This window comes from Bidens hawaiensis, unplaced genomic scaffold (genome assembly GCF_021521415.1).
Source record: "Bidens hawaiensis isolate Kalapana, Puna unplaced genomic scaffold, B.hawaiensis_p1.1 tig00003115_1, whole genome shotgun sequence".
Taxonomy (NCBI): Eukaryota; Viridiplantae; Streptophyta; class Magnoliopsida; order Asterales; family Asteraceae; genus Bidens; species Bidens hawaiensis.
Window position 1 is genome coordinate 358360 of NW_027491167.1, and position 13328 is coordinate 371687.

At 36.2% G+C, this 13328-nt stretch overlaps 1 long non-coding RNA gene across 1 annotated transcript; it reads right to left on the reverse strand.

Moving 5' to 3' along the window:
- Window positions 1-10492: 10492 nt before the first annotated feature.
- On the reverse strand, window positions 10493-12071 carry LOC143622247 (uncharacterized). The gene is made up of 3 exons (XR_013151663.1): window positions 12003-12071; window positions 11440-11781; window positions 10493-10800 (listed from the first exon to the last, which is right to left on the reverse strand). It is a non-coding gene; the product is annotated as an uncharacterized LOC143622247 (long non-coding RNA).
- Window positions 12072-13328: the final 1257 nt, after the last annotated feature.

Here is a 13328-nt window from a genome sequence, read left to right on the forward strand (position 1 = left end):
TCGGCATACGATAAGGTTTAATCTTCAACTACTCAACATCAAGTGATCAATTTCATCACAAAACCACCCTGACAGAATCTAACACATGACCATTAAAAAATCTGAAGCATCTTCAATCACCAGGGATAACGATCAGGAACATAAACACTTTAATTCCCGGTTAAATCCAACTTGTTCCAGAATCTTCACTCTAATAAATAAGCATCACGTTTCAGGATCCAATTCTCGAACGCCTTGAAGATAACATAAATAATATGCTCTGACCGCAATCCAGTAATGACGAAAAACCTTCAGTTCAATTTGACTTTCTTCGGTTGGTCACCACGAACAACAACAATTTCATTGCCCACAAACACCCGAATATGTGTCAATATCCAGTTACAAACAATAACCCATTCACAACCTCAACTCCAAATCAGAGTTGACACGTATTTGTTCACACGTAAAACCAAAAGATAACAAGATCACTCGTTGACGGAACAACATCTTCGGTCTCACAATAATCGTGTACACCTGGCCATACAGACGGAAAATTCCAAAATACTTTTTTTTTTTTTTTTTTAATCTCGTTAACTTCGCCGAAAGTTAACATCGCCTGGCTATAACTTCGCCGGGCTATAACTTCGCCGGGCAATAACTTCGCCTGGCTATAACTTCGCCGAGAAGTCAACTTCGCCTAAAGTCAACTTCTCCTGTTCATAACTTCGCCGGACCTTATATCTTTGCTGAAACCCTACGAACAGTGACGGCAACTTCACCTGATGAACAATAACTTCGCCTGAAGAACTGTTCGGCCAGAAACGCACAGAAACGTGCCAGAAACACCAAAACGCAGATCTCGAACCATAGCATAAGAGCCTAATGCTCTGATACCACTTGTAGGTTCCTGGAAGGATCGTACACGGGATGTCGCTATCTTCGCAGGTGCGGAATCCCTGCATAGGTAGATACGAGTGTAGAATATGTATAAATCAAACACACGAGCAATGAACGAACACGTTATATTGATAACCGAACACGTGACTCGAGGTCACTATTACAGACTCTAAAACACGTGAAATGATCTCACCCTGAAACTCGCTCAAAACGGCTAACCCTAAGTCTCTCTCTAAACTGTTACGGTGAACAGTTTAAATAAGCACGACAACTTCGCCTCAGGCGAAGTTGTCTATAACTTCGCTTGTTCAACAAGTTCGCCTGAGCGAACTTGTTGACAACTTCGCACATACAAAAACATAAACATAATCATAAACATAATTACATTACAGACTCGATTACAAATGCTAGACTATGAACTACTGACACACATGTACCAACAGTCTTAGTTTATAAGTATCCAAGTTTCCATGCATATCGGTTTTTTTCTTGTAAACCCACTTACTTCCAACCTCTTTGGAGTTAAGAGGTGGTACAACCAAATCCTATACTTGGTTGTCATGCATGGATTGCATCTCAACGTTCATAGCTTCAAGCCATTTGTCACAATCGGATTATGATATTGCATCATCGTATATGGTAGGTTCATTCGAATTTACCACATAGCATCCATCCATGAAAAATCCATATCTTTCGGATGGATTACTAATTCTACCAGATTTTCGACCGTCTTGTGTGTCTTGATCAACCATTTGATCATTCTCAACAACCTCTTGTTGAGTCCTAGTATCAACCAAACGTGTATCATCTTGTGGATCTCGATCCTCCTCGAGTTCCACCGTTCTACTAGCTCCTTCCATAAGGAACTTAGTTTCCAAAAACTCGGCCTTTCGAGCAACGAACACTTTTTTCTTGGTTGGGTTGTAGAAATAATATCCCATATTAGTGGATCGGTTTTCAAGTTTTTTTGGGTGATGTGTTTAACATAAGCCTCACAACCCCATACCTTTAAATATGATAATGATGGAACCCTTCCATGCCATATTTAAAAAGGTGTCTTGTCCGCTTTCTTGGTTGGGGACATATTTAGAATACGGGCTGCCGAGAGCAATGTGAAACCCCAAAATGATAGAGGCAATGTGCTTCTAGCCATCATAGATCGAACCATATCCAATAGAGTTCGATTCCTCCTTTTAGACACACCATTATGTTGTGGTGTTCTGGGTGGAGTGAGTTGTGAGATGATCCCACATCTCCTAAGATGATCTAGAAAAGCATCACTAAGGTATTCACCTCCTCTATCCGAATGAAGTACTTTGATGGTTTTATTGAGTTGATTTTCTACTTCATTTAGGAAGACTTTGAACATTTCAAAAGCTTCATCTTTGTGTCTTAACAAGTACACATACCCATAACGACTATGATCATCGATAAAGGTAATGAAGTATCTTTCCTTGGCATTGCCTTAAAAGGACCACATACATCCGAATGTATGATACCTAATAAGTCTTTTGCCCTTTCATTAGTTCCACTAAAGGGTTCTTTGGTCATCTTTCCTTGTAAACAAGATTCACACTTATCAAATGAATCATCTTTTGATTCCAAAAGACCATTCTTTTGAAGTGTGTGTATGTGATCCTTGTTTATGTGACCAAGGCGACAATGCCAAAGATAAGTCTTACTCAAATCCATTTTGAGTTTTTTGGTGCTTGAATGGTACAATGTGTTATCAAAGGATGTGTTATCATGAACTAATTCATAAATGCCATTAGACGGCATTGCTTTAAAATAAAAGACATCATTCATGAAAACACAAATGCCTTTGTCAACAAACTTCAAATCACAACCATATTGTCTTAAAAGAGAAACGGAGATAATGTTTATAGTCAAACTAGGAGCATACAAAATATTTTTCAAAACAACTTTCAAACCATTTGGAAGCTTCAAAATGTAGTCTCCTTGGGCTTTGACATCAACTTTTGCTCCGTTGCCCATGAAGAGACTTGTATCTCCTTTCTTGAAATACTTATTTCTTTTAAACTCTTGCAGCAAATTGCAAATATGAGTTCCACATCTGCTATCCAATACCCATGTGTTAGAAGAAATAACAATAAGATCAATATGGATCATGAAAGTTATACCCGAGGTTTGCCTCGCATTCCTCTTGTCTTTCAACTCTTTGAGATAGGTTGGACAATCCCTCTTCCAATGTCCTATCTCACCACAACCAAAGCACGGGTCGTCTAAGCTAACCTTTAGCTTCTTTTCTTTTGGTTTAGGTGGTTCCGATTTAGCTTTTCCTTTGAACTTACCCTTGACGTGTCACTCACCTTTAGCAACCTTTGCTTTAGGTTCCGGGTGATGCCTCTTCACCGATTTTGTTTCTTCCATATGACATGCATGAAGCGCTTGAACCCTTTCAAAGCGTTCCACCCTAACTTGAGTAGCATTTCCTTAAGTTGGGTGATCATGTCATATTCCCCATAATTTTCAAAATCCTTTTGAATCTCGTGAATCATAGTTCCCAACATGAGACAAGAAACTTGCACCGAATCCTTGGTGTATTTCAACCAATCGTTATAGGCATCTAAATCGTCAATGTTTGGTTCGTCGGGAATAGGATCCTCTAATATATAGGATTTATTTTCTTGCTTGAGAACCATTCTCAAGTTTCGATACAAATCCTTAAAGTTGTTGCAGTTAAGACAATCCTTTTCAATTATAGCTCTTAGTGATAGGTTATGCACGGGTGGGATAATTATGTCAGGTGGATTGTAGATTGCGGCCATCTACATAATTTAACAAAGCTCAATTTTAGTATTTTCAATATCATTTAATAATTTTAATCGTTAATACCCTTTATGTCTCCAAGACAATTAATGATTAAAATCTAGAACCCAACGTTACATTCACATAGTAGTTAGGTGACCTTTATCCTACTATTGAATTAACAAGGGAGTCAACGTTTGACGATTGCAACCCTTTGCAACTTCTAGTTTTATAGGATCGGTTAAACATCATATGTTTAGTTGGCATGTTTAATCCCATCAACACCTTTGTACGCCATGCTTCGGTGACCCTATTCACATGGTTTCCAAATCAAGTCGTCCTACTTACACACACATGTGAATTTGCTCATACAAGTGGTTAGGTGACCTTTATCCCACAAATATGGCAAACCCACCTAAAACTCACAAGTTTTCTCCAATGTGGTTAGGTGACCTTTATCCCACATCGAGTTCCCACGTGATTCGAGTGTTGTACAAAAGGATGGTGTTAAACTTGTTTTAAAAAGGGATTTTAGTTTTCTAAATTCTAGATTGGAGAACTATTTATGTACCTTGCATTTGTATGCATTCAAATGTATGGTACTTTGTTTGAAAACCAATTTTCAAAATTCTTTTTAATAATACCCATTTTATTGTGAAATCATTAATCTTTAATAAAACCAATTTTATTATCTAATGATTTCTCAGAAACCAATTTTATGCAAGTTGTTGATATTAACTTTGTTAATTACCTTATCCAAATAAGATAAAACAAAATATAAATCAACCATGCAGGCATAAATAAACAACCACAAGTTCATAACCATAGACACCTAATCTTGGCCACACTTTTTTACCGAAACAAGTGTACCAAAAGTCTCTCCTAAGGAACCAAATGAACAAAGGCATGTTTCGGTGAACTCCCACTTGATCCCGCATCCAAATGCCTCAAGTGTCCACTTTGTGTTGTGACCTCTCCACTTTATTTTGGCTTCCTTTTGGGCTCAAACTTCAGCTCCTTGCTTCTAGGGGCCTCCAAGTTTGGGCTTTGGTCATTGGGCTAGAATCTCATCTTGGACTATGAGGTCCATTAAGGCCTAAAACCAAAAACCCTAACATATGTGCATCTTATTTTACAAAATATATCCTAATACATTTTTCTCTAGTAAAAGAAAATACAACTAATCTACTTATTATTACAAACCAATATGAATAAATAAAATAGATTACAAACTCAAATAAAAGAATATTACAACCATATTGAATAATCAAATGATCCACAACACAAACATTCATCCAAACACAAGGCCATTGATAGGTTATGAGCATCCATTGAACATCCAAATATGCAAGTATTACAAGTCTAAATGGTTCCCCTTTTTGACCTCAAATTTTCGGCCAAGGATAAGAAAACCGAAAGTTTCGAGTTTTGTCTAAATAAAACACCCAATCATCCAAATGACTTAATTCTTTAAGATTATCACATGTATGTAAAGTATAATCTTGAAAAAACAAGGGGCAACCAAAAACCCAAAAAATTTCGGCCATATGGTGAACCACACCATAAAACTCGAAAAATTTTTAGATCTATTGAAGCATGTATCCGTATAAGCGGCTCTTGATGCCATTGTTGGGTTTTAACAAGATTATCAAATTCATATAAACCCATATATATGAAAAACATAGCTGATTAAATAGTTTTGAATCTTGTTGTTTAAATGAATATAAAACGATTTTATAAGAAAAAATCCAAGCCCCAGATCCATATACGAAATTACATGCTTACCAAAATCAACAACCATAGGGTGTTTATGTAATAAAACCTTTCAAGATGCAAGAAGGAAGAAGAATATGATGGTTGAATAGCTAGTCTTCAAGAGAGAAGTGCCTCAAGCTTGTATACCCCCAAGCCACCAACAAACACCTTTTCTTGCTAGGATTTGATAACACTTGCACAAGAAAACTCTTCCTTGTGTTCTTCTTCTTATTTGGCCGAAATCCAAGAGAAAGAGAGAGAGGAAAGAGTTTTTAATATTGCACGTAATCTTAGTGGTTTTGTTTATGTTGTGTTCCAAGAAATATAAAGAGAGATAATTTTTAAACAAGTGGGTGGGAAGTTTCCCCCCATAAATGGCTAGCCCTACCAGCCCATTTATTTTCTCTTTCTTTTCCGGTAACACACTAATACTCCATGTACTAGTCACATAAATAATACTCCATGTACTAGTTGCAGGTCTATTGAAACTTTGTGACATATAACACTTTTGACATGCCAACATCATGCAATATATCATAATCATTATCATATATGTATTATTTAACCAGTTTAAATAATATCATAAGATAATATCTTTAAATAGATTATCCATATAATTTATTGATTCCTCAAGTGCAAATATTTAGAAACCCATTTTCTAAATATCATAAGTGTTAATATATATTTGTTTATCATATCTACAACAAATATCATGGTGTTTGTCTGGCTTGTTATTGGGTATGATCCGACTAGGATCATAACGTACTAGCCACATCAATTATAATATGTGTCTTGGGCAAACCGATTCCAACAAAGGATGCCGGCTAAATAACCATAGATATAGGCTAAGTTTAGCCGCCTTTGACACGTGTCGAATTTTTATAGGCTAAAGATGGGTCTCGTTTACTTTTCGTAAAATTTTGTGTCCATAAAGTGGCGGCTAAGGCTTAGCCGCCTTAGCCGGGTTCGCTGACGTGTCACTTGTTTATTGGTCAAAAAATCAATGATTGAAGATATGTAGGTTAAAATAGGCATGTCTAGAAGCTAGTTCTACCCAAGTAGTTGAATATTAAAACACTACTAGAAGCTAGTCTGGTTTGAATTATTGTTCGCCCATTAATTTTAAAAGCAGTTCCACCCAACTTCTATTTTCTAACCATGCAAATGCAACTATTTTTAGATGCTCTAGTGGTCATGTTTATAGTTTATCTGTAACATCCTGAAATTTTGAGCAATAATATTTTTAAAGTATTTCTTATGATAAACGAGTTTACTTGACTTGACAAAGGAATCATAAAATATTAAGAGGGAATTAAGTAGGCTAATTAAGAAGGGATGAAACGTGGACCAAAGAGGAAAGATGGGCTTAGGTTCCATGGGCTTAAGGGAAATACCCCCTTAAACCCTAAACCTTTCCATTTCCATCCATCTTATCCATTTTTACACCTTAAAACACACTTAAGCCAACCCTTCCCTCCCTAGCCGCCGGCCACCCTCCGATTACGCAACCGAGCATCGTAGCTTAGGATCCTCAATCATACAAGCAAGATAACAAGTCCAAAATCGTATACCAAGCAAACCTTAACCTAGAAACATCAAAAAGGTATGTTTCGATCTTAAAGTTTACGCTTTTATTAACATTTAGCCTTGAAACTTAGAACGAGATTAGATCGGGCGTAAATAAAACGTAAAGTTGTGAACTTGATGTTAGAAACAAACTTAACAAACTCGCGGCTGCTTATGACACGTTTAAAATGAAACCTAAACTTATTATTAAACGTTTTGAGCTTAAAGGTTCAAACTTTATACGTTTTCGAGCCGAATCTTATTCAAAAACGGCCATGGGAATGTTCGCGAGATTGATTAGCATCATCTCTAAGGGTTACGGGTAGAACATGGATGTTAATGAAGTTAAAATCGAGCCCCGCCGCTGCTGTTAATAACTTCGCCTATCCATATGTTCGCCTGAGGATAAGTTCGCACGTATGCAAGTTCGCATGGGGTTAACTTCGTTACATGTAAGTTCGCCTATGGCTAACTTCGCTAGACACAAGTTCGTCTAAGGCTAACTTCGCTAGTTATAAGTTCGCAAATATGTGAACTTCGCCAGTTATAAGTTCGCCAAGCTGTGAACTTCGCCTAATGCTAAGTTCGCCAGTTAACTTCGCAAAATGATAAATTCGCTTAATATTAAGTTCACCAAAAGTTAAGTTCGCTGAGAAATACATTAAAATACTTGTGAAAAATGTGTTAAGACAGTTAATGTAAATAAAATTTCAGGGGCTCTGCCCCTTGGACCCTGCTAGTGGCTGCCGCCCCTAGAACCCCGCTGCCAGGGGCGCTGCCCCCGGACCCCCGTTCGTGGTGGGTTATATAAAAATAGAAATACGACATGAGTAGTAATAGTTAATTGATACATCTAATTGTTATACAGTTAGTCGTGCACAGCTCAAGAAGGGAATAATGATAAACGGTGAATGTAACCGCATTCAGGTGAGTTTCTAGCCCCATTTCTTTGTTATGTTTTCGGGGGGGTGTGCATACTCGATGTGATAGTTAATACACTTCCCTTAACTGGTAAGTGTATGCCTTATATGGTTTATATGTTATGTATGTATATCTTAAATGTGAGTTAAAGCTTGTCGGTACGTGAACGATCTTCGGATATTGCACGTGCTAACAAGGGAGGTACGTTTTGATAGATGAATGTGTATGATATATATACGTACAATATATGAATATGTATGAATGATTAAAGAAAGTATATATGTTATGGGTATGTAAAGACGGTATGTACGAAGATGAAGAAAGAGGGACCAGACCCTAATAATATCTGAGATAGAAGGGACCAGACTCTAATAATATCTTAGATAGAGAAGTAAAAAGGGACCAGACCCTAATAATATCTGAGATAGACAAGAAAGGGACCAGACCCTAAAATATCTGAGATAGGCAAAAGGAAAGGGGACCAGACCCTAATAATATTTGAGATAGAATGGACAGTAATTTATATAGTATGAAAGTAATAAAGTATGAATGTATGTATGAAATTATGTAATGAAAGTAAGTTAGTAAAGTAATTATTATGTATCTTCGGATGCATGATTGAAGGTAAGTGTATGTATTATACGATACGTGATTAACTAGAACTCACTCAGCGTAGCTGACTTTTAGTATGCACGCAGGTGAGTAGAATGAGGCAGCTCGCTTGAGGGGACACGTGGCATTGAATAAGAGGCTGGCATCGGAAGACTCAAGACGTTTAAGTTAATATTTTGTTTATTCTGAAAGACAAGATGTTGTTTTAAGACAAGTTATGGTTTGATTATGAAATGTTTAGTGAAAGTTTTTATATTCCGCGAATGTTTTAATTAACTCTGATATTTAGAACTGTGTTTATGAGTAAATCCAACACCAAAGTAGGGCTACCGGTAACAGGCCTTACATTATCCTAAGTATAAAAGATAAAAGAAAGATGGAAATTACCAAAATAGACATCTTTAACCAAATATTTTCCAAAACATACATGCCTATTTTAGCCTACATCTTTCCAATCATTGGTTTTTTGACCAATAAACAATTGACACGTCAGCGAAGCCGGCTAAGGCGGCTAAGCCTTAGCCGCCACTATATAGGCACATAATTTTATGAAAAGTAAACGAGACCCACCTTTAGCTAATAAAAATTTGACACTTGTCAAAGGCGGCTAAAATTAGCCTACATCTATGGTTATTTAGCCAGCATCTTTCACTTTTAGCCGGCTTTGGGAAACGTGTCTATTTACTTAGACGGCTCCAAATATTTCTTCTTACATGGCTCCAAATCGGCTTGTAGGCTAAGGCTTCACTTAGTCGTCTTCTTTTTTTTTCATTTAGCCGTCTAATTTTCGCCGCCAAAATTGAATATTTTACCAACCTTATCAATCTTTTTAAATATTTAGCCGGCTTCACTTAGCCGTCTTCTTAGCTAGTGTAAATTTAGCCCCCAAATTTAAATATTTTTACCTACTCAATTAATTATTTAGCCGGTTTCGTCTACCCGTCAATATTTTTTCTCCTAGCTGACATGTTTTAGCCATTAGAAATAAATACATTTACCTACCCAAATTGAATTCACCAACCATTTTTATAAAAATATAACCATCTTCACTCAATCTTATAAAACCATTTTCACCCTATCAAACATTTTTACTTTCTTATCACCCAAGATCCTATTTTTTTTTTTTAAATATGTTTGTTAACATCGTCGTTTACTCGGCTTGTAGGCTAAAGTTCACTTAGCCGTCTTTTTTTTTCTTTTAGCCTTCTAATTTAGCCGTAAAAATTGAATAGGTAAAAAATATTTAATTTTGGAGGCTAAATTTACACCGGCTAAATGAAGCCGGCTAAATTTTAGCCGGCAAGTTTGGTAAAATATTCAATTTTTGCGGCTAAAATTAGACGGCTAAATTAAAAAAAAAATACGGCTAAGTGAAGCCTTAGCCAACAAGCCGAGTTGGAGCCGGCTAAGAAGAAATATTCGGAGTCGGCTAAGTAAATAGACACGTTCCCGAAGACAGCTAAGAGTCAAAGATGCCGGCTAAATAACCATAGACGTGGGCTAAGTTTAGCCACATTTGACAAGTGTCGAATTTTTATTGGCTACAGGTGGGGTCCCGTTTACTTTTCATAAAATTTTGTGCCCATAAAGTGGCGGCTAAGGCTTAGCCGGCTTCGCTGACGTGTCAATTGTTTATTGGTCAAAAAATCAATTATTAGAGGGATGTAGGCTAAAATAGGCATGTCTGTTTTGGAAAACATTTGGTCAAAGATATTTATTTTGGTAATTTTCGCTTATATATTTCTTTGATTTGCATTATCAAAATCAAATTCCTTTTCTAAAACAAAATTAAATTTAAGAATTTTGTAATTTCATATATAAAACACGGCAATCATTCAATAGATTTTAAAATAAAGTTTATAAATTCACTAATTTAATCTCTTTACCACTCGAAAAGGGCTCCTATTTTTATATTTTGTTTTAGACCTCTAAAATGGTTGAGTCGCCCCCCCCCCCCCCCCCACCCACCCACACACACCGAAAACCTATCCCCAATAATAGTGACATGAAAATTGTAGAACGGTAAATTGTTTATTGATTGTTTGATTTAAAGATTTATTAATGCAAAACACAGAAAATTATAACTAGAATGAACCCGATGACCAAAAGAATTAAACAGATATTCTCAGTCAATATACTCCAATACCACCAAAAGATCAATTCATGTACGTTTACAATGACCTACTCAGCTACTCAACAAGACTCTTTTTTGCTAATTAATAACTCTACTAGTCAAAATCACTTGAACATCATTCCCAGGTCCTAAAGTGATGAAGCTGGAAGGTGTATGTTTGTACTCCTCTGATATTTCGAACTTGACGTTGCAAACAAACATGGATAGGATTAGTTTGGCTGCCATTAATGTGAAGGTTTGGCCAATACAAGCACGTTGACCTGTAGCAAATGGCATGTAACTCTGATATATTATCTTCTGATGGATGCTCAAACCTGCTCGGATTAAATTTATCCGCATCTTCACCCCATGTATCTTTGTCATGATGTAAGGCGACGATCGGGATCCAGATTGATAACCCTTTGGGAATAATGAGTTTTTCTTCCAGCTTTATATCTTTTAACAGGGTTCTCGGGAGCACTGTTGCCGGGGGATACAACCTCAAGGTCTCTTGTAAAACCGAGTTCAACTACATCAAAAAAATATATAATTAGCCAGGTGATCAATTAACATAAAAATAGTTAAGTGTTAGAAATTATATATAATCGCGTTAAATTATATAATCGCTTTAAAAACAGCTTCGTCTTTGATAATTCAATTGATGCGGTAATTGTGAGAAAACCGCTTAGAAAAATCTCCCATTTCACAAAACTTTTCAAAGCCAGTGTGATTTAGGTAATTATTTAATGATTCAATATATTAGTCTAAATTACATACCACTCTCATCTTTTTAGTTTGGCTGATATTTTATCAGTATGATTCAATACTGATATTTCGAACTTGAAGTTGCAAACAAACATGGCTAGGATTAGTTTGGCTGCCATTAATGTGAAGGTTTAGCCAATACAAGCACGTTGACATGTAGCAAATGGCAAGTAACTCTGTGATATATTATCTTTTAGTGGATGCTCAAACCTGCTCGGATTAAATTCATCCGCGTCTTCACCCCATGTATCTTTGTCATGATGTAAGGCGACGATCGGGATCCAGATTGATAACCCTTTGGGAATAATGAGTTTTTCTTCCAGCTTTATATCTTTTAACAGGGTTCTCGGGAGCACCGCTGCAGGGGGATACAACCTCAAGGTCTCTTGTAAAACCGAGTTCAACTACATCAATAAATATAATTAGCGAGGTGATCAATTAACATAAAAAATTGTTAGTGTTAGAATTTATATATAATCGCGTTAAATTATATAATCGCTTTAAAAACTGCTCCGTCTTTGATAATTCAATTGATGCGTTACTTGAGAAAACCCACAAAACTTTCAAAGCCAATGTGATTTAGGTAATTAATTAATGATTCAATATATTAGTCTAAATTACACACCACTCTCATCTTTTTAGTATCATCGAACTCGAGTTTGCCGTTTGCTTTTGCATTACTGATTTATGTAGCCTCAGCTCGGACCCTATCTTGCCAAAGCGGGTTGGTGGCTAGTAGCATGATTGCCCAAGTGAACAATAAAGAAGTGGTCTCATAACCAACAATCAGAAAGGTCTTGCACTCATCTAGTACTACCTGCAATTCTATTCCTGTGGTCTTCTCCATGTTTTTAAGCAAGAGATCAAGAAAATCGCTTCCATACGAAACACCAGATGATTTCTTCATCTCCACACGGCTCTCTATTGTCTCAATAAGCAACTGCTCAACTTTCGTGCTTAACGTCTTGATCACTTTTGGTAGAAATCTAGAACATAAATTAATAAAATGTTTTATGACTTGGTATTTCTTAAAAAATGAAAGAATATATAAAATTACAAAGGTATAAGTGATCTCTTACAAGCCAGCTGGTAAAAACAACCGATAGTTAGCTCTGACACTTTCTGACTGTATTTGCCTTATCAAAGATATGATTTTACTTCCTTTTTCATAACTACTGCCTGCAGGAAAAACGAATCTAGTTATGACGTCTTCCAATATGTCTCCCATACATTGTTGAATGTCAAACTCGACTTGTTTCGTTCCCTTTATTATTGAATGCATAGATGCTATAAGGTGTCAGGCGCTGTCTACCACCTCACCAGCATAACAATCCTTTAAGTATATATATATATATATATATACATGCAACGAGTTAGATGATGAAAGGAACAGAAACATATATTTGTACCATGTTGGTTTAATCTTGACTGGTTAAAGTGGGTCATGGGTTTAGGTCTTTGTTTGCATGAAATAAGCTTCAGTTTCAAGAGTTATGTTCACACATGAGGTATAAGGTAATATGCATGGATGGAATCTGGAGACTAAAACATTTATTTATTGTTTTATGTTTTGTTTATTTAAATTGAGTCTAGTCATAATTGATAGAGTTTGACCCATTCATTTAAAAGTGTACGTTAGGGGAGTATGCAAGTGGGATAGTGGGCTGTACCGGTTCTTTAAGTTGACCAGAAGGTTGTTGCTATTTTCATATTTAGTTGGTTGAACTTGATGGCTATATATAGCCTTACTTTATTGAATGAGAGTGTGCCTTTTGTGTTTACTTCTCGTTAACGGCACAACCATTTAGGAGGCCTAAAGCTGAGGAAATTTTTGGAGGCATGTTGCATTGTCATTATTGGATTAACAACTTTGAAATTATTTAAGTATCTGACCAATTAACAAATTTTAATCTGTTAACTATAAAACATAATCCAAACCTATCTTTTTGTG